The sequence below is a fragment of the Sipha flava genome, unplaced genomic scaffold (genome assembly GCF_003268045.1).
Source record: "Sipha flava isolate LNK unplaced genomic scaffold, YSA_version1 289_pilon_pilon, whole genome shotgun sequence".
Classification (NCBI taxonomy): Eukaryota; Metazoa; Arthropoda; class Insecta; order Hemiptera; family Aphididae; genus Sipha; species Sipha flava.
The window spans coordinates 310,562-333,995 of record NW_020272960.1 but is presented as its reverse complement, the minus strand read 5'-3'; positions in this window follow the sequence as shown (position 1 = coordinate 333,995).

Below are 23,434 nucleotides of genomic sequence, written 5' to 3'. Positions count from 1 at the left end.
TCCTTTCATGGAACGCAAATGGCCTAAAAAATCACAAAGACGAATTCTTAATCACTCTAAAAGAAAAAAGAATTGATGTTGCATTAATATCTGAAACGCACTTTACAAACAACTACTCACTCAACCTACCAGGTTTCCGCTCATATCAAACTAACCATCCAGATGGAACTGCACATGCAAGTGCTGCTATTTATGTTAGATCATCACTTGCATCGCACCAACTTACCAATTTTCAAACAGACTACATCCAATCTTGCGCTTTATCCTTATCAATTAATAGTATTCCCATCTTAATAGCAGCTATATACTATCCTCCCAAACACGCCATACATTCAAATCAATTCGATCTTTATTTTCATACACTTGGTCATAACTTCATAGTTGGTAGCGATATAAATGCCAAACATATTCAATGGGGATGCCGCACCACAAATCCGAGAGGAAACTCACTCTTACAAAGTATCACTCACAATACCCTACGAGTCATCTCACCTCCCAACCCCACCTATTGGCCAACGTCTCCTAGATAGAGACCGGATATTTTAGATATATTTATAACAAAAATCCCTAGCACGCTCCACTCGTCGATTATAAATCTCCACGCTCCATGCTCAGATCATTTCCCCATTCTACTCACAATAGACTTCCAGCCTTTGCCCAACCAATACAATGCACCACCGTTATATTCTCAAATCAACTGGGAAAATTTTCAAAAATCAATCCTACAAAAAACTAATCTAAAAGTCTGGCTGAAAACCACAGCTGACATTGATGACGCTGTGAATCTCTTAACGTCCAATATACAAACCTCAGCATGGGAATCAGCTCTACTATCGAAACCACACACACTCACCGCAATTCTTCCTTTATATATACGTAACCTTATAGTACAAAAACGTCGCGCTCGCTGTTTATGGCAAACTAAATACCCGGCTGATAAATGCCACTATAATGCACTCGCGCAAAATCTCAAACGCATCCTAGCAAATTATCGAAATGAATCTTATACTAAACACTTAATATCACTTACAACAAAAGACGGTTCTCTCTGGAAGGCAACGAAAAAACTTCTTCGCGTGCATAACCCTCCAGCTATCCTACGCGACGCCAGTGGCAATTGGGTACACCCTGACATGGACAAAGCTAATATATTCGCAAACCATCTCGCTGACACATTCCAACCACACAATACCATCCTTCTACCGGAAAAAATCAATGAAGTTGAGCGATTTCTTGACATACCGTTACAAATGTCCCTTCCTCCTAAACACTTCTCTCCAGCTGAGGTAAAATATACCATTTCGAAATTTCCCCGAAAAAGTCGCCCGGATACGACCTAATAACAGCAGAAGTACTTAATCAGCTCCCCAAAAAAGTTATCATACTTTTGACCTACATATATAATTCGATGCTCAGATTATCCTACTTCCCATTACTATGGAAGTATTCCTCTGTTATACTTATCCTGAAACCAAAAAAACCTCCTGACTGTCCATCATCCTACAGACCAATAAGTTTGCTACCAATACTATCAAAAGTTTTTGAAAAAATGCTTCTAAAAAGACTTACTAAAATCGTTGAAGAAACAAAAGCATTACCCGACTCACAATTTGGTTTTCGTAGCAAACATTCCACCATCCATCAAATTCACAGTATAGTAAAAAAAATATATTTCTCCTTATAGGAAAAACAATACTGTACAGGTGCTTTTCTTGACGTTTCCCAAGCGTTTGACCGCGTCTGGCACGCAGGTCTACTGTTCAAATTGAAGCTCATTCTACCAGCTAGCTACTACCTGATTCTGAAATCCTACCTAGAATATCGCTTCTTCTCGGTTCGTTACGGATCATTCACCTCCCCACCGAAACCAATCAACGCAGGAGTCCCTCAAGGTGCAGTCACTGCTCCTCTTTTATTCAAAATTTTCATATCCGACCAACCAACAATACCCACTTCCCTTGTTGGTGATTTTGCCGATGATAAGGCAATAATAACCTACAATATCGACCCAATCACTGCCTCCCTCAACATCCAAGAACATCTCTCCTTCCTCGAACAATGGTAAAGGAATGGGGAGTAAAAATTAATGAATCTAAATCCATACATTGTACCTTCACTCTTAGGAAGAAAAAATGTCCACCTATCATCCTTAATGAACAAATTCTACCTGTCGCACCATGCATTCGCTACCTAGGCATCACAATCGATCAACGTCTCACCTGGGCTCCACATATACGTAATGAGCTCTTATCCCTAAACGATCGTTTTCGTCTTCTCCGTTCTCTTCTTACTTCTCATCATGTAAAATTATCCACTAAATTATTAATATATAAACTTTACTTAAAACCAATTTGGACGTACGGAATCCAATTATAGGGCTCCGCAAAACCTACAAATGTCAACCGTATCCAGGGTTTCCAGTCGAAAGTCCTCCGCGCTATAACCAAAGCACCCTTCTACGTATCAAATCATACATTACATAACGACCTAACCATCTCTTCTGTCAACGATGTAGCTAAGACCTTCTACAGACGTTTTAATTTCAACCTACAAAACCACAAAAATCCTTTAATCAAAGAACTTGCGTCTTTAAATATACCCGGCAACCCACAAAAAAGGTTGAAAAGGCGGTGGTGTAGGGACCTATTAGTCTAGACCAATCTAACTCCTTTTGTTCTTCTTTCTATATCTACCTTTGCTATTTCCACTTAACCTTCCTTATGATATTTTCTAACATTGTTTAACACTTTTTTTTTCTTCTCATCTTTAACTGTAAAAGTGCCTTCACTGGAAGGTATCTTTAATCCGTCCTTCACGCCATAGTTATCTATTTCATCAATTTCACTTATTGTTCAAACTATGTAACAGATTGTGGAAATATAAATAAAGTAATAAAAAAAAAAAAAAATCTCGTAAACAATTTCGACCATGCGATCCTTGATCCACGAAAAGTCTGCTTTCGCGTTAGCTGGACAATTTAACGTGCGATTAAATGAACGTGATTCTGTCACGTTGAAACATTCGAGCCCTCGATTTTTTGCTGACTCTCATAACTGACACGGGGATCTAAACGGAATTGAAATCGATCCCGAAAATTCACCAAGGGGATTGAACACGCGGTTATCTTTAACGCTCGCGGTATAATAACTTATCCCGATGCAATTTTAACAAACAGTAACGTACATTCAAGTTCACCGGGATTCTCGTCGAAACTTGGTTCGATACTCCCATTAGTCCATTAGTATGGACGTGCGACAGTTTTCGAAACAATATTCGAGTCACTCAGTCGCCGGCAATCGGTTTTCACGGTTCGAGAGGTCATGCGTGCACTAGTGCAAAACAAATAAACCGCGTGTTCAGCTGAACACGCGGTTTATTTGTTTTGACGGCGGTCGAGACGGGATGAAAATGTAATGCACGCCGGTCGCAACCGCATAATACGCTATTCATCGTCATAATATATCAGCATTGACGTTGTTGCATTACAATTATTGCCGTTATTTATTACCTACGTTTGCAGTGGAAACTCAATAATTCAATATATCCGTGCTGAAACGTTACCGTCAGGTTGCCAGGTGACCAAGAGCGTATTTGAGTTGAGCCCATGGTGGAGGGGGGGGGGGGCAAACTAATTTTTCTTCAATACAAACTTAAAAATAATTTACAGTTCATTACCTACAACTCATGTTCCTGTTATAATGATAAGATATTATAATTATAGACTAGTAATTTATATTCTTAATTATTTATACATTACATTTTTTAAATAAATCAATATATTATATTCAAAAAAAATACGAGCCATGGGGGGAGACGAATGCCCCCTTCTCCCCCCTCAAATACGCCGTTGATGGCGTACATGATGAAAACCACCGGCCGCTGATATCTTGCGACAGCACGTCCATGTGAATCGATTGACGACGATTTTACGTTGCCGAAAACAGCTTCCCGCTAACAGCGTAATCCGCAAGGAATGAAAAACGATTATATTTACACCGAAAACGAAACTGTACTGGTTTTGTCTTCGTGTCGTTTTTGCACGCAACTGGTATCGTTAAACCAACGTTTAAATACGCTATTTATTAACATACCTACATCCTAACCCTCTCCCCTTCCAGTGCATACACAACTGTTACGTTGGCCAAAACGTAATAACAATAGGGATCAAATAAAACAACTGTGGACGTATAATGTACTACCACGATTTGCGCAAAGCACTGGTTTGCGAAACTTGAGATTTTATTTTACTTTTTTTTTATCCAACACTTTTGATAACACGTGTTCGGGACGATGCGTTTCACTAATCGTTATGCATCGATGCATCACACGTCATCTTGGAACCTTTTTTGTTTTTCAATAGAACACCGTCGGTCATACATTATAAAAGGAGATCGGCAAACCGTCTACAGTGACTCGCTTTTTTGAAACGATGAGAAACGTCGTGTACGCGAGTGGTGTAACACTTTTTCAGCGTTGTACATTAAGTAAATTTACAAGTAGGCTCCAGGCTGATAGTCATCGTTCATGCCGTTCGGCAACAAACGATAACGTGTTCAATATCCCTGTCACGATGATCATGCGTTATCATGTAAAACATAATACAATGCCGTGTTATTGTACCCGCAAATTATTACACGGAGGTACACGATTTTCATAAGTCCTCGATTGATTGCTATGTACTCGTAACGGCACTTATCATCTGTTCGTTACACAATGGCGTAATTTAAGGATGGAACAGGGGAAAAAAATTGCTCTCACCTCTAAATTTTTTTTAATTAAAAACCGTGAAGTTTACTACTAGTTGACAATGTTCTACCAAAATAAAACTATCACACTGTTTGTCAAGTGATATGTGAGTATATTTACGTATTTTTAATTTTTAAGAGTATAACATAAAATTAATTACGTCTAGGTATATTTGTATGATTTATGGGATAAACAGTTTTTAAAATCCCCCCTTCCCCATTTAATCAATATCGTCTAACCGTCGAATCGACCCGTTTCATATCCACACGTATGAAAACACGTCTGGGGGCCGTTTTCAAAAGAGTAGTATTTTGCCTCCATACCGGTGCTTAGCTCAAAAACGTTTAATACAGCAATATGCGCGCCGGTGTCATTCTATTTTCAGCAAAATTTGAGGTCTTGTGATTCGTGATTAGCCTATGATAAATTTTACCAAAAAAAAAAAAAAATTGCATGTTTTATGGCTGGCGCTCGTTATATTTTAAACAGTTATAAAACCTTGGAAATTTTTAAAAAGTATAAAATTGTGTTTGTTATTACTTTGATGGTTCAAATATTATACATGAAAGAATTTTTACAACGCTGTATATCGATTTAAGAAACAGTGAAAGAAAAACTATTATTGTTACGTGTTACGCGACATGTAATGGGCGATCGCGATTTAATGTGAAGATGGTGTATGTTTAGCTATCGTTTTAAACTTTAAATACGAGCCCTGTTTATCCGGTGCACCACTATGCCGTATATCTTGTAGATGATATAGCGTTCTCAGCGTTTGCAGATTCTACTTTTTATTAACAATATACGAGGGAACAAAAAGAAAAAATAACACGTAAACTTTATTAATACTTTTACGGTAGTATAATAAACACAGTGATAGTTCACCGAAATAAATATAAAAATTTCGCACCGAGATTTGAAAATCTTCAAACGTAAATAAATCGTCACGAACGTTTTCATTATTAAAATGGGTCTTCATCCGAAGTGAACTTTCTTTGCGAAACTTTTACGAACCACAAGTAAAAAACACGTATTTACTAGAAACTTTCAACGCTAAATTGGTAACCGATCGAAGAATGTAATTTTTTTTCTTTTATTTTACGTTCGAGAAAAATATTGATACTCTTTTCTTTCAATTAAATTTCGGATGATAATTCCGTTTTCGTACACCGTCAGTTGAAGAGCACATGATTTCGTGGTAATATGTAGATGTCTGATGATATCTCGATCTTTGCACGAGGTCATCGAGCGTTAAGATTTTCGTGATAGTTCTCTCGCGGACGCTCGATCAGAACTAAAAAAGTGACCGCTGAGCACCTCCCTCTGTGTGCAGTGCACGTAACGACTCCGATCCACCAATAAAATCGATTCCGTGCAACAAAAATATCGTTCACAGTACGTGAAATCACTGCAGGACGCGTCCTCCTATATACTGCCTTTCGGGGACGGGATATGTCCAACAAGTTTTCGTCCGACAGCCGTGGTTCAGGTACGTGGTGCAGGAGATGGTCTCATATATGCGAGTTATTTCGTTTACATGACGTACATTACGTGCCGTAGATGTCACTCGGAAATAATTAGGTGGTTGGGGTCGGTGCGCGGCCTCACTATATAGTAATGTAACGTATTTCGTGTTATCATTATTATTACATTATTAACGCGCACCCACCACGTCATTGATATGACGATTCACGTTTGACATTCATCCGGTTGAACAAATCGTTTTGAACGTATATTTCCCCTACCCTATCCGCCCACCAACCCACTATCACAAACTCTGCGAGCTGCGGGTTAGGTTAGTCGATACGGGATCATGGACCATACCCGGTAGTCGCATCACGCGACGGGTGCACCGTTGAAGGTTTTCCGACTGACTGCCACCCGCGCGGGCCCGTCAACACGTCATCCTGTCAAGTTCGTTCGCTCCTGATCCCTTCCCCGAAGCTACTCGAGAGGATCGCATAGTTCTGACCAACTATTCCGGGCACGGATGCTCGCGATTTCCGGAAAATTAGATGCCGACATAGCAAAATAATATTTTCAAAATATTTTGGAAATATTAATATAGAAGATGAAAATATTTTATTTAAGTTATTAGAATATTTTAAAATATTGTAAAAACATTTGGAAAACTAATCGCACGGTGTTCATTGACGTGTTTCGGCTGTAACGGCTGTAACTATAAGATAACATTTCGAATGTTTTGTCTGCGGAGGTAAGTGTCGAGTTTTAACGGTCCACACTTTCACCCCGCTACCGCGCAGCGGGTTTCCCAATTGAATCGGTCTTCTCGTTTGTGTCCGGATTTTGCTTAACGTGAGTAAACGGATTTTTAAAACACTGGGGGAGGAAGACACCCTCATCAGCCGCTTTCCATCGTTTTCGTCGTGTATCATTACAAAAACTAAACTACAAATAGCCGCTCGTTGAGGGTAAAACAGTTATTCCGATGTTTTACACGCTTTTAAATTTTTTTTTTGTTTCATCGATATTTATTAATATTCTATCTAGGACTACCGCGGCCATAAGCTCTCTCTTATCAGTTGTATTGTCGGGGCCTTATTTAGGAATTTGACACCAAGGGGCAGGTGCGTGAAGTTAGTGGAAAAATTCGAACACTAATTTCCGCTATAGCACTATTATTTAGTGCTCAATTAGTGCTATTCAATCCTACCATTTTCGAAATTAGTGCATTATTATACATAGTTAAAATTTACAAGGGGGCTTACCTTTCTCCGCTAACTTCACGTAGCGGGTGGACTATCATTATCTTTGTATTGTATGTTGTATTATTCCATTTAACAATAATTGAAAATGTATTAAATACTATACCTGACTGTTTCTTTAATCAACTGTGTAATTTTGATTAATGTAAACTTATATCTTTAATTTGTGCTTTTTAGATAAAAGTTTACTATAATACGCAATATAATATTTAATATGTGATGCCATGGGTAAAAGAGGTTATACGTAGATTTTTTCCCATATTTTGATAAATATTACTATTCGTATTAACACACTGTGAAACTTCAAAATATTACACATGAATACCAATAACCACTCTGTGGTAATCTCTATACGAGTAGTTTAAGAAACATTTAAATAATGTGTCTTCATTTCATATACACTTCAAACTCAGATTAAAAGAATAATCGATATATTCTGTTTCGTTCTTTTTTTTAATTACCAATTATAATTTTAATAAAATGAAAAGATATCTAGTTTACAATCCAGTATGGCACGAAGTGTACCTTAAAAATACAAATTTAGATTTTGAGCGGTGCGTTGAATGTATTTTTTGTAATGGTATATTCATGTTTTATTTTATTTATTTTACTTTTTTGGATCTGTGTACACCATAAGTAGTCATAATAATTATGCTTCGATATTCAACTACAGTATCTTGTATTATGGAAGAGTAAGTCTAGTTGGTGTATTGGAAACCGTCAAATAGCACTAATTGAGCACTAAAATTTAGTGCTATCGCGGATTTTGGTGCTGACATTGTACCCGCTGGGACGAAATACGGGTAATCCCATAATTTGGAAGGAAACACAGAACTAGTTCTGAAAAAGGTAAGGTTGATTAGCACTAATTAAGCACTAAAATTTAGTACTATTACGGATTTTGGTGTTGAGGGTGCACCCGCTGCGTGAAGTTAGCGGAGAAAGGTAAGCCCCCTTGTAACTTTTAACTGTGTATAGCACTAATTTCGAAAACGGTAGGATTGAATAGCACTAATTGAGCACTAAATAATGGTACTATAGAGAAAATTAGTGCTCGAATTTTTCCGCTAACTTCACGCACATCCAGAGGACAACAAAAAAAAACGCTTCATCATACCAAATACAAATTTTTGCAGTTGAAAAAGATCTTATTATATAAAAAGATCCGTTATCAAGTATTTGTGTGTGTGTTTGTGTCGAAACGCTGTGATTGGTGATATATATTTGTTTTTGAGATTATTTTGTAAAGAAGTTTCACTTCAAAAATATTAGTTCATTAAATATTGAAAATATAAAAAATTAGCCGCCTCTCTCCCGGGGCAACAGTAACCTATAGTTCCCCCCCTAAATACGGTCCTGTGTGTTGTACAGTACGGATCAATTGTAATTCGTTTTCCAATAATGGAATGGAAGTCGTGAGGGGGTGGGTGAGGTTAAATTATTAACTTATTTCACAAATTTCATCTGTATTACTATTTTATTATTGCCAATCTAATTATGAAGTCTCGGATAAAGATACTAATCATTACAATGCTTAGCGTCGTAAGGTTCGTTTGGTTATCGCGTCATTATCATACTGTATGGGCAGTGGTTGGACTGCTTCAGTTGTTGCGGTCGCTCGAGCATCAGTCGCCGGATGGCGTCTCTAACGGATTGTGCGCGGCTACGACGAAAACTATTCACAAAGTTTCGCCACCAGATTCAGGATGTGTACACGCGTCGTTCCCTTCAAATAGACTCCACCGGATGTCATTGGCTACGACGACGTCTCTTTTTCAAATATTCGCTGGTGACAAACTATTAGGACGTGCCTTAGATGCCTTGGATATATTTTTTTATTGTTTTTCTCGTCAACCGAATTAATCCCATTTACTGTGGCTACAAGCAAAGGGATGCCAATTGGCGGTCACGTTCAGATAGCCAAACAACACAATCAACAACTCTATAATGCGTATAAACCGTCCCGACCAAACCATCAATTTTCGTTTTTGTTTATTTTTACTTCGTTAAGCCGACAATCACCAATGTACAAACACGCGGACGTGTGTACGTACAACCCGTTTTAGCTTCCACAAATGTTTCATACATGGCTCAAGCATCTCCTACATTATACATTATGTTTCAATTAATTTTTTGGCACTTTCTCGTGACAACAATTCCGTCGATGACCCGCGTATGGGTATTATTATTACGTATTAAAATTTACATCAAAAATATTATTATTGCAAATTGTTTGGTTGTAAATCACCGTTCGAATCCAGCAAATTGGTAATGAATATTAAGTTTGATTAGCCTTTGACCAACTTACTGCACTGTTATTTAACACACGTAAATTTTAAAACAATACAATACCGACTCCGCGGCTTAAAATTATCCACGAAATGGTTTTGAATTATTTACTGCGGCTGTGATTCAAAAACTAACCGAGCGAAGACTTGAATTTTTTACAGATCTGTTGCACACTACGTGCCACCAGCTCGCAGTGGCGTAATGACAGGTGTTTGTTTCTCTAATGCAATCGCACCAGCCCAAGAAATTAACGGTAGGGGTGGCTACCCCTTAGCCGGGTCCCAAAACTATGTACCCATAACTTTCTGTTTACATCTACAAGTAACAATCACCGAATAGTGTTTATAGTTGTGTGACAAAACAGTTGCACAGTATTATATAGTGCGCAGAAACAGTTCCAGGAGACCGCGTTATTCTTATAGGACTGGATGGGTGGGGTGCATAAGCGCAACTAGAGGGAGGCTTAGCCCTCCCAAAATAAATTAGGCAATTATTTTCTATAATTCAATAATGTAACTCGTCTATACTCTTATTTTCAGAAAAAAAAGATTCGAATTTCAAAGAAAAAAATTATTGTTTTTTTATTTATTATTTGTTTTATGTTTATGTTTGCCAATTTATATTTGGTTAATATGACAATTTAATTTATTAGAAAACCACTGTATTCGTGTAGTTAATTTATTTTGTATTACTTAAATTGGTGTAAGATCATCATTAAGATAAGACCAGCAACATACGGTTGTTATTTTACCTCACGAAATTTTTACCGCATAAAAAAAATTTACTGCTCGTTTTAATTCATACCAACACACGATCGTATATTTAAGGTACGTTTATTTATGTACTTTCAGTATTCACGATAATTACTCGTATATTTATTTATTTATTTAAACATATATTAACTATTTATTATGTGTTTTTGTTTCAACTTGACAACATAATGGAAGATGAAAATATTTTGTTTTTGGACTACAACCTTTCTATAAAAATAAAATAAATATTTGTAATATTGTAGTACAGTAGATACTAAACACTAAATAATCTATGATATGCAATGCTTCTTTATATTAAATTAGTTATAATAAACTAAGTTAAAAATAATATATTATAATTTATACTAGATTAGTAAATATTATGATTAAATTAATATTTATATTTGTACCTATAAATATTTCAACAATTTAAAAAACCAAATTGTTGTGTATTTTTAACAACACAATAACTTCCAAATTTTTGCGATTTAAGGAATTATCTAACTTTAAACCATTATAAAAGAAATTATGCTTTTGATTTCTATTATATGTGTATATATAAAACCACCTTATGTGGAACCAAGAAACCACTATCAAAGTTTATGATTTGACATTACTTCGACTAGCAATCGTATAATATAATAATTTATTTACACTAAATAATAAAGTGGTGTTCGCAGGTGCTCAAACGAGCAGCCAGTAAAATAGGTCTAAAAATGAATATGGATAAAACAAAAATAATGGAACTACTAGATGAGGAGGAGGACAACACTGATACGGGATCCCTAGGTTTCGAAAAGGTTAGTGAGTTTCGGTACTTAGGTGCAATATTGAGTAAAAACAATGATTGGGCTAGGGAAATAGGTGTAAGGTTAGTTAAAGCAGAAAGAACAGCTCTCGCTCTGAATAAGTTCTTAAAGTCAAAAGTATTCTCCAAAAAAACGAAAGCAAGACTGTACACAGCAATAATAAGACCCATACTCACATATGGGTGCGAGGCATGGACTACCACAAGCAATACCGAAAGAAAACTAAGAACTTTTGAGAACAAAATATGGAGGATAATATGTGGACCAGTGTATGATAATCAAAAAGGATCATGGAGGAGAAAATATAATAAAGAGTTGCAAGAAAAAATGGAAATGGCATAAGTAGTAAGCTTTATGAAGGGACAAAGGATTCAATGGCTGGGCCACATGTGGCGGCGTAGCGAAGATGATATAAATAGAGTAATCCTGGAATGGAAGCCTACGGGAAAAAGACCTCGAGGACGACCAAGGAAAAGACGGTTAGATGGAGTGGAAGAGGACCTGCACAGAATGGGAGTCCAAAATTAGAAAGAGTTAGCCCGGGACAGAGACAAATGGAGGGATTTAGTGATGGCGGTGAAAACTCTTAAAGAGTATTAGGGCCGTATGAAGAAGAAAAAGAAATAATAAAGTATAAAGGAGAGGAAAACATATTTATTAATATATATATATATTATTAATAGTGTATTTTACATACCTATATATTTTTGATCTTTATATTGAAGATGGTCAAACCCTTGTTTTATCAAACCTAACATTTCTCTTCAAGCTTTTCGTTTTTTATTGTGGTCTGAAAACTTATCTAACATATTGCCCCATAAAATAGGTTTATTTTCAATAAACGAAATTAAAAGCTCTAAATCTAATTGTGTGTCAAACTGACTATTCTGTTTTACATCAATTTCAGATGTCAAATTTCGTCGATTTCAGACTCTTCCTCTGGCGATATATTGATTGTTAATACTTGATAATGACGAATGAAAGAATATTGAAAATAAAATACTAATCGATCGCGCGTTTTATTACTGCGTGTGTATTCTTCGCCTAACATTATAATGCATTTTAAATAGAATTTATCATCGTGCGATACATAAATATTATTAAATAATAATGTTAAGCTACACGCGACAGTTTTTGAAATGTCATGCGCTAATTTTACGGCGCGACACTAGTGTGACGTACTCTATTGAATTTAATATATTTTAACAAAACGGTTAAATTACGCCCATGTGTTGCCATTTTTCATAAATTACTGGAGGAGACTAAGCCCCCCCCAAAAAAAAAAAAAAAATCATTTACCCTAGTTGTGCGACTGGTAGAGTGGCTTTATATAATTGCAACAGGGTTTAAGATTTTGCACCACACAGCTAACTTAACCTCGGACCCGAATATCTCGATGTGGCCATTTCGGCATGCATTAAATTCTTTGGAATTTCTAACCTAACCTAACTTATATTCTTTAATTTGATTTTTATTATAAACGTACTATATGCCGGTATAGTATATGATTCTAAACACGCTACATAAATTATATTATGCGATACGGTATCGGCCGACAATAATAATGATAATAATGATTATCCCTCTATATGTATATCTAATCTAATATAAATAAAATTAAAATAAACTAATGACTAATATTATGGGCTATTCCCCTTAAAAAACTAATGATGTCACGATTGTTATAATTATTTACAAGATTTTTTATTCTTTTATCTACATCGATATACATCTTTTTTTTCCGTGTGGGACTTTTTCCAGCTTCTAATTGATTATAAAATGTATCACGACAAGATTGTACTTTTCTCAAACAAGAAATTAATGTCCATAAGGTTGGAAGCTGCACATCCATTTGTAAATTAAGTTGTCTGTTGGCTGCCTCGGCATAGTTGTTAGTTCTGATTTAAAAATCAAATTATAAAATATAAGTCTAAAACAATTGAATGCACGCCGAAATGGCTACGCCGAGATGTCCTAGACCGAACTTAACATTTTTTTCGTGTGAACTTAACCTAACCTAACCTAATCTAACGCAGCGATGATGTTGGTGATGATGGTATATTTTACAAAAAAAGACCTCAGACAACTTTTATAAGATGTTTATTTAAAAATAATAAATTTAAATGTTAAAACTGATGTATAATATTAAAAGTGATTTTGCTTGCTGTTCTGTGACCAGTACTCGTCTGACTTTACGCGTAATTGGATTCTATTCTTTATTACTCCATTGACGTCAGTGGTCAGGCTCATGTTTATACGCCAGAGTTCAAGAACCTGCGGCCCCCTGACATGCAATCTTTGGCTTTTTGGAAAATGTACCAATATCAAGACCCATATGATATAAATTAAATTTTTTTTGAGATTAAGGTTTAATTTATTTTATATATATATATGTATAGTTTTTCTTTTGTTACAACTAAAAATAAAAAAAATATTTTTCAGACCTGTGCAACTCTCTGGATTTCATTGTTGTATAATTTTTTAAAAAAAAATGATTTTTTCCTAAGATAAGGTTACCGACCCTTGCTACGAGCGCACGTATGAGACGCGTTTTACTTCGATTTTTCCTCGAAAATAGAATAAAGAAAAAACAATATATATGACCGGCGCATAAAAACCGTAGCCAACCCTGTAATGAAACGTACTCGTATTATAATCGTAATATACATGCGCACGACGACTTGTAGACAAACATTTACGCGTGTATCATAATATTATGATCAGCGCGAGTACCACACGAAACAATGCGATCCTAGATCCTTCCTCAAATTTTCGACCACTATTACTGTTAAGGGGCGGCTTCGTCGAATGAATTTCTCCAAATTCAATACAAAATTCATACACGTAATTTTGGTAAATTTATATTGGTATAATACATGAAATAAAATTTAACTTTTTTAATGTGTGAAATAATCGGTTTCCATTCCATATTTTGAGACTTAGGACTATCACTTTTTTGTAACTGGTATAAGGTTAACAATGTTTATTGTTCACATTTTATAAGTGTTAATTTATTGCTCTAGTCAATGAATATATATGTATTGCCAAAACATTTTTCTAAAATGGCTCTATAATAGGTATAGTTAATATTTTATTTTTTTATTTACTTATTGCCATATTAGGTATTATAAATATTATTAGGAATATATTATATATTATTTTATACTAACTGAAATTATTTTAATATGTTCAAAGTTGGTATATATTTTTTTTTCAGTGCAATATCAGTAAATATTCGCTAATTCATTTAATAAAACAATACCAGTACTATGTTCAAAATGGATGTTTATGAAATTTTTTTCTATTATTTTACCAAAATAATAAGTTAATTTCTCGTCCGAAGGATGTATATTAGATTCTGATATATTTTGAGTAATTCACCCAAATTAATGAAGAACATTTTAAAAAGCAAAACTAGTGGCCAAAAATCGTATTCGTAAGAACGGGACCTCTATACACGTTCAGAATCATGGAAAAACTCATCAATCGGCCCATTACGTCATACGGGAGACTTGCATAAAAATACGAGGTTGAATGCAAAAAACTATAGTAGAAACATAGTAGTATTGTAATAATACTGGTGGTTCCTTCGAACCAAAGCAAAGCAAAAACGTTATATCGATTTTGCAAGACAATCAACTATAAACGTCATAACGCGATTTGAAACAATATATACTCGCCCGAAGGAAAATTATACGAATATAAGTATTAACGCTTCGTTACCGTTTAAGTGTATATAGCGCCGGAGAAATAAATTAATTGCCCGCGTCGAACATATTTTATGCGGTTCTTTTGCAAACGGAAAAATAAAACAGAAAATTAAAACCTTTTGATTCGATAAACTCGACATTTTAATAGTTTTATAATACGACATTTTATATGCCATGTTATAATCTCGCATATCAAAAGCATAATGGATATTATTATGATCTCGATGTTTTTTGTGATTTTTAATTTCCCAGTTCGAAATACCTAAACAATAATTATATGAACGTCACGATCATATGGTAAAATCGTTATTTTTACTGAACATCCATTTCATCAAATTCAGTTTGTACCATGCACGTCGTGACATGACAATAACGTTTTACCGAATAATAATTTTTTTGTCAGGTTCGTCGAATGGAAAAAAAAATTATTATTTAAACTATTTGTGCAGTACAAAATATTTACTTTTAAATCTGAAATTCCTTTAACACAATATATGTACTTGGAGCACTGCCTGTAATGGTATAATTTAAAAATATCGAAAATAATGATTGAAACAATTTATAACGATGTATTCATAAATTATTATATCTATTGAACGCAGATCCGCAAAAACCAGGTGTGCAGAGTGTGCTGAGCACACAGGCCCTAAGGCTTACATAAATTTGGTAGAACCCCTAGTTCCAGCCTGAAATAAACTACACTTTACAAACACACAATTATTTAATAATAAAAAGAAAATTTTTTTAAAATTCAGGTAAGGTTGTTATAATATTTTAGAATAATGTAATATTCATTTAACAATGAGTCCATTGAATATTTGAGTAGAAATACAACATATCTACCTAAACTACTTAAATAAATTTACTACATAAATATAGTGAAGTATAATATACAACAGTTATAGGCAGTGATGTATTACTAAAATAAATCATGGGTATACGCCTTATTTTATGTAGTAACTATCAAAAGGTGGGAACTAAAAAATTTTTTTCTCGCTTTGCTCGAACGATATTCACTTAAAACCTGATAGAATATTATACTTTTGTATTTATTCTCTAATACTTCTACATGCTAAACAAATGGACTAATTACTTTATTAAGTGGTTATTGATTTTTAATTTAACTACTCTTCATATCTCTTTCTATGTAGAAAGCACGTTTTTATGGTATAAATTTATAACATGACATACAAAAAAATTTTAGGCTTCGCTTATATTTTATATCACGTTTATTACTGTCACATTGACAAAAAAATTTAATCAAAAAATAATAGATCATGGTTACTTTTTTTTTACGTTAGTATTCTCCAAAGACTTGTTTTATTTTCGCTACTCGGATCTACATCTGGGTGACATAATTTACTTCTCTTGTCTTCTGCTTATCTATGATTTATCATCCACAAATTTACATAGTCTTTGGGATCCCACTTTTCTAATGAAAACTTGTTAAATGAAAACAAATTTGAATTTTTCATAAAAAAAAAAAAAAATAATAGAAAAATAATAATATATCCGATACCGAATCACGTCATAAACATAAACAAAAGTTTTACTATTTATATTTGTCAAATTATAAGCTATACACTAGATACGGCTGTATACCACCCGCGTATCATCAATTTCTTATAAGCTATACGCCATAGATAAAAAATAGCGTAAACCCAATACGCCATTTACTCCGATATACCCTCCAATACACAACTGGTTACAGGTATTTAGTCTGATATATATACATATATCATACACTAACTGATGTAAAATGTGTTTTAAAACCTAAAAAAATTGATACTTAAATTGAACAAAAATAAATTCTAGGAAGGGGGCCAATATATTAACGCATACAAGCCTCCTATTTTGTAGTTGCGGTATAGATTGAACGTGCATAACTGAATTGTAACTTTAGCGTGTGAATAAAGTCTATGAAATATAAGTCCATAAATGTTCATAAGCTAATAAAAATTTCACTAAACGGTTGTGACATATTTTATTATTGTATAATCTTGTTGAATTGCGTTTTATCAGTGTATAAACATTAAAATTCGTTGTGCACAAATAGGACAATATCCATTTTTTGAGACATCCTATGGTTTTTATTTGTGAAAATTGCCTCCGCTATTTTCAATTATTTTATTTACTTTTGTAGTTTCCGAGTTTATAAAACCGAACAGAAAATGATTAAGGGGATCGCAAAAAAAAAAAAAAGTTGCAAAATGTAAAATGATAGACAAAAAAGGTAGATAAAAAAAAAAAAAAAACTCAAAACATTGCTATTATACTGCGTGCATAGTAAGTACTAGTGTACGATACGCTTCGGATATCGTTTTGAAAATGTAGAACCTTACTATTCGTTACTATTCCCGCTGAACGTAAAAGATATTGTTCAAGACGAAGGTAGTTTTGTATACAGTCATTGACTGGTTATTGACCGCACGTTCACCATCCCTGTTTCCTTGACGTTTTTATTTAGTTAAGTTAGTTTTAATTTGTATATCAAATATTATAATGACCTTTATGACTCAGTGATCTTGTGTATTTCTTTTGCGAATTCTTTGTTGAATTGACCAATTGAGCGTTTAAAATAAACTCAAAAAAAAATAAAATAAAGTACATACATCAAACACAAAACCGAACAAAGATTACGTACCCCCTTATAAGCCCGAAAGTAAGGGCTTACCACGTCTCATTAAAAAAAAAACCACCAAGGTTCTTGGGAGAGACTTTTTCTTTTTTTTCATTTTCGTCTCGCATATGGAAAATTATGAATTGAAAAATAAAAAATTAAAAGTTAGTCAAAGTCAACGCTGTGCACGGTGTACGTATAATCGTTTTGAAAATGTCGACCAGATACTTTATTCCAATCCGCAACGTGTTATGCCACCGAATACAAACGATTGTTCACAAATATTGTTTTCGTTGAGTAGTCCTACGTACGCGTGTATCCAAACGACAGTCATCGGCTTTGAACGTTCGCCGGCCCCTTTTTCCCCGACAATGGTGTAACAACAATAATATGTTAAAACGGTGTACGCGCGGCGCGTGCAGAGTATTTGAATAACGCACACGTGCGTTCGTCCAACACCGTGAAATAACGTACGTATCATATGCGCGTATTGCGATGATAATAATAAAAATAACAGCAACAATAATACTCGAATAGTGTGCCTACGCGTCAGCGGTTGTGTGTAACCGTCCTCGACCGGATCGTTTCGTGTTCCGATTTGTACCGCTTTATACCACACACGGTCGGTCCGCAAAACGCGTCTTGTGCGAGACGAAGAACAAAAAAAAATACCTCCCTTCACGGACCCGTTGGTTGGGGTGGTGATGGTCTTTTATAAAGCGACACGACGACACGTGAAGCGTCTCCTACTAGGGGTTCGGGGAGTTTTAGGTCTTTAATTAACGCCCCGTTTGAAACATAATTTCTATTACGTTATATTTTTAAATGTTGACGCCCAATCGGTTCGTTTAACATGTAATTTACAAAAAAAGATTACAAAGCAATATGTGGAAACTTATTTTAAAAAATTGTGGGGGGTTTTAAAATTTTTCTAAAAAAACCATGCAGGATTTGTGAGGGGGGGTACTAGAACAACACGTGCCCTCACCAACCGATGTTTTCGGGAAACGGCGGAGGAGACGAGGGGAATGAGTCCGAGCATCCGCCTCCACTCATTTTTCAAAAAAATCCCACCCGACGTTACCCACAGCATCATCATCATACATTGGCATTACAAACGGAAATATTGTCAACAGATGTCCAATAGGAAAATCGGGTCTCAAAGGCCCAATGATTTCCGAATTACCGTCCTCAACTATATCTTCCGTATACACCTCTACATCAAACTCCGACGTTCCGGCGTACTAATGACAACCACAAGTCGGTGCCGTCCCTCAACTCCCCCACTTACACCACCCTTCTAACCTTCTCATACCTACCACTGCACAAATGGTCGTCATCCAGTTACAGAGGATAGGCTATAGGGACCGGAACGGTTGATCACATCAACGGGGAAGCGGCAAGTCATACTACGCCCACCCTATCGGAACATTCGCCTGCCATAGTAAAATAGTCTCTGAGCACAGAGGCAACCGGCACGGATGCACTCGTAATGGCGGTTCACCCCGCCATGAAAAGTCCCAACTCCACGGTTGAGAACCAGTTGACCCGCTCAAATAAGATGCCCACGTCTTCGAATGTTAATCGAACATGCCCCGACAAAATTCTCACCCCAGCAGTGGAACTCGCGAGTTTAGGTCAAGCTTCGTAACAGCTCTCTTAGATTCACAGGCACAAAAATCATATGTAAGCTCAATCATTGCTCGTAAATTCGGAACCATCATAATTGGACTAACATCATTAGTTCAAATAACGGACAGTCACACCACTTCAATCAGTGGAACTCCCGTAGGGGAATTACAAAATTACAGAATAATCGCTATTTTAAGGTAATCATCTAAAGTTTTTTTTTAACCCAAATTAGCAAATAAAGCACTTTGCCCATTAAGAGTACCCTTTCACAAGACAGTTAGTTTTTCTTTTTGAAAGAGTGCTTGTTTTGTGATTTGACACATTTGAGCAATTTTTTATTTTTTACAACATAATTATAAAATATTTGCAAATATACTAAAAATTAATTTTTACTTGCATTTTTGTCTTAACGTGCTCAACACTTAGTCTAATTCTTAAATCAGTCAAGGCATTTCCACAAAGTGAAAATTTCCTCTCAACGGCGGCATTGGAACATGGAATAGATGCAATAAACTGGAAATTTTTTTTTAATTTCGGTATATTCAAACGCTAAAAAAGTTCATGCCAAGTTTCATAAATAGTTTTTTTTCATTCGACAGAGATGGAGGTGTTTGCTTACGATCCTCGATAATTTTTTTTAGATTTTCTTTAATACTCTAAAATTCATTATAAAGTTCGTCCATATTTATGATTTTGATGAGAGATAATTGTTCGCAACACTTAGAGAGATCCTTGTAGGAAAATGTATTTTCCAAAGCATATATATTGCCAAATTATTATCTTCCGAAAAATTAAAGTGGTCGTCCAGGTATTTCGATGCATTTTTGTACTAAGTAACCAAAACATTTTTAATGGACTCTTGTTCATCAATTGTGAAACTAGTAAGAGCATTTGAGCAAATAAATCCAAAGAATTTATCGTTAATTCTTTGCTCTATTTTAAAGCGTATATCTGTTAAATATCACGTATTATCTGTTAAATATCACGAAACTTAACTTTGAATCGCAGTCAATTGAATTATACGACATAATATGGTTTACGCCATGGTAAACTTTTGTCAAATCTGCAGCTATCACTTTTTCTTCGACTATTGTCAATCGTAGGGCTTTAAAAACAGTTGTAAAGTTTGTGTATTTTTTTGGGCTATTTCTCTCCGTAGATGTTCTAGGACGTTAACATGCCATTTAACATCATTCAAACCTCAATGCGATACGTTGCAAAAAGCTTTATGCACATTTGTATCTACTCTTTATAAAAAAAATTACAAATGCTCCCATTCTTGTCTGTAAGAATACATACGTTTACATTTTTGTTTTTTCCATTTTCACTGTCACTGTCAATTGTTTCAGACATGACTAAAACTCAAACAAATTGCTTAAAAATAACAATAGAAAAGTTTGAATAACACACTAAATACTATAAATTTTATAAATCGCGTAAAATCTAATAATGAAACCCTTTAACAAGTAGTACTAACTCCACGACACACACTTAACCTTCTGTAATACTTTCAAATAAAAGTATTTATCTATATATATATGTGTGAGTTTCCGAGCATAGCCGATCCCTACTTTTATAATGTATATAATGTTCCAAAGATAATTAGATAACGCACCGAAAATAATATTAATTTTGTAGTAAACATTTTGATAAGTGTTCGATAAAAATACTCTGAGAAAATACTGAATTGAATCTATAAATACTACCAATTTTTGATAAAATTGATACGTGCAATCGACTCGGTTGGAATTTCGGATGGAAAATAGTTTTAAATGCCCACAATAAGAATGTAAGGCTTATATATAAAAATACTTAAACCGGTTTACCAAAAGCGGGACAATTAGCGTTCCGCAAAAACGCATCTTGGGAAGCATTATTTGAGCCCTGAAAACGGGATGTCCCGCCTTACGCGGGACGGTTGGCAACCCTACTCAACAATATTATTATAGCTATATTTAAGGTTATAAAGTGCTCATAACATGCGTTGCTTATATTGTCTTAAAAAACAATTAGTCCAGTATACACCAGTATTTAACGTCATTCAGAGTGGCTTTAAATCTTGGTAATTCATTTAAAGCCCTAGGCTAACGAAAAAAAACTTTTATCGTATAAAAATGTATAATAGTTATCATATAAAAGTTTAGATTTGATTTTTATGTTGTAAATATTATTTTTTTTAAAAGCTTAACACTGCATGAGATTTAACACTTCCACTCTCAAAGAGAAGGTTTCTTAATCATTTAAATACTGAATAACGGCCCTGCAAGGACTAGGGGCCTAGGGCCTACAATAGTATTAATCCGGGCCTGATTGTATACAATAAATACACTTTCTTACGGTGTAATGCCGCGGAGCGAGGAAAATTCGTCGTGAACGGAATCGGATGTCGCATGATGATCACACGTGGAATGGATTTGAGTCTATTTCGAAAATTAAATATTGCGCATGAGATTTCAACGATTAGTACGAATAACATTATCAATTATGCCGGGGAAACACGATTACTCTTGTCGGAGCTGGGGGCGATAAACCCCGAACGATTAATACCATTCTAAAAAAGCGTATCTGCATGTTTATCGAACGTTTTTCACGCATTTGTTATCAATTGCGATTTTAAACGTTCTCGTATGGTTATGAAAACACAATATTTAATGATAACGATCGACCGTGGGAGCGTAGCAGTGCGGCGTATTACGACTGAAGAGATAAAAATGTCAATGTTCCAAGACTATTGATTTACACTTTTCAAGCACTGTTTTGAAGTATTTCCGATGCACAGTAACGATAATTCTAGAGTTCTAGCTTCGGAAGTTTTCACTTCTATACAAGTATAAAACCTTATTCTAGTACATGCTTTGACCAAATGCTTTAAAACATATTTATTATATAGGTTATATAGAATTTCTAATTAATAATACTAGCAATATAGTGTGCATGCAATTGCAACATAATATGCTTAATTCTAAAAAGCAAATAATATTTGCCATATATATGCCAGATGCAAAATAATGAAAAGTCATATTAAGCTGTTCGTTAAAATATTGTACTGTACAGTGCACAATATAATATTGAATGTTGCAAATTGTATTATAATATAAAAAAAAATATTAATGTATACCAATTATTTTTGTGATCAACAAAATTAAATCCTTGGATTAAATTATATAGGTTAAAACATGATTTTTATAAACAATAGTAAATAGTGTATAGTGTATTACAATATTAACCATAACTTCTGTACATACCTTTTTTGATTCTATGATGCCTACTGGCTGGTCACAGAAGACTGATCAGTGAAAAAACGAACAATATATTTTTCAGTTTGCAATTTGCATCTTATTTGTTCAACAGTAGCTCGTTAATATTATTTAAAAAAAATATTCATAATATAAAGTATAATATATTATATTAGGTATCATAATTAACGTTATCACCTTAAACAATTAATTTGAGCACAATCACAATATTTGGTGGCATAACGCAACGATCATGACCACGGTTTATCTTAAAACCGTAGTTTTAATATTTTGATATTCATAGATAAATATGTTATGATAAATCAATGTTTTAATCTTAATTTCTAATAATTCCGGAAAACATAATAATGTCAAATGGTACCTATGTTACAAACTAATACATATATGTATAAAATTAATTATTAAAAATTCAAATCATATTATTTTTATATGAACTGTACAACATATAAGTACTGCATATTTTAATTTAGAACCCCACTTTTTATGCACAACTGCACATTAACGCAAGCTCTGGTATGTACTCTGAAAATGTATCATAATCGTTGACAGGTACAGGAATAGCCAATGTATGGGTATTTTATTTTTTTCTTAAACTCGGTAAGGGTAAGATTTATTTTACTCGGATATCACGTGACACCATCGTCTCCATAAAATCATAACCGGTCAACAAAACTTTTTTAATTGTCCAAACCCCTACCAGCTTGTTGGACTTAACCATGTCGCGATACCGCAAAAATATTTTTATATATTTTTATTTTCTTGAAGCCGTACTTAAATAAAAACCATTGAAATAAAACAGGAAAAACGTTTCAACATCTGTATAATATTTTCAAATGTCATAAGAACTATTGTATTTCATCAACAACCCGTAAGAAACGAAAAATAATTTTATA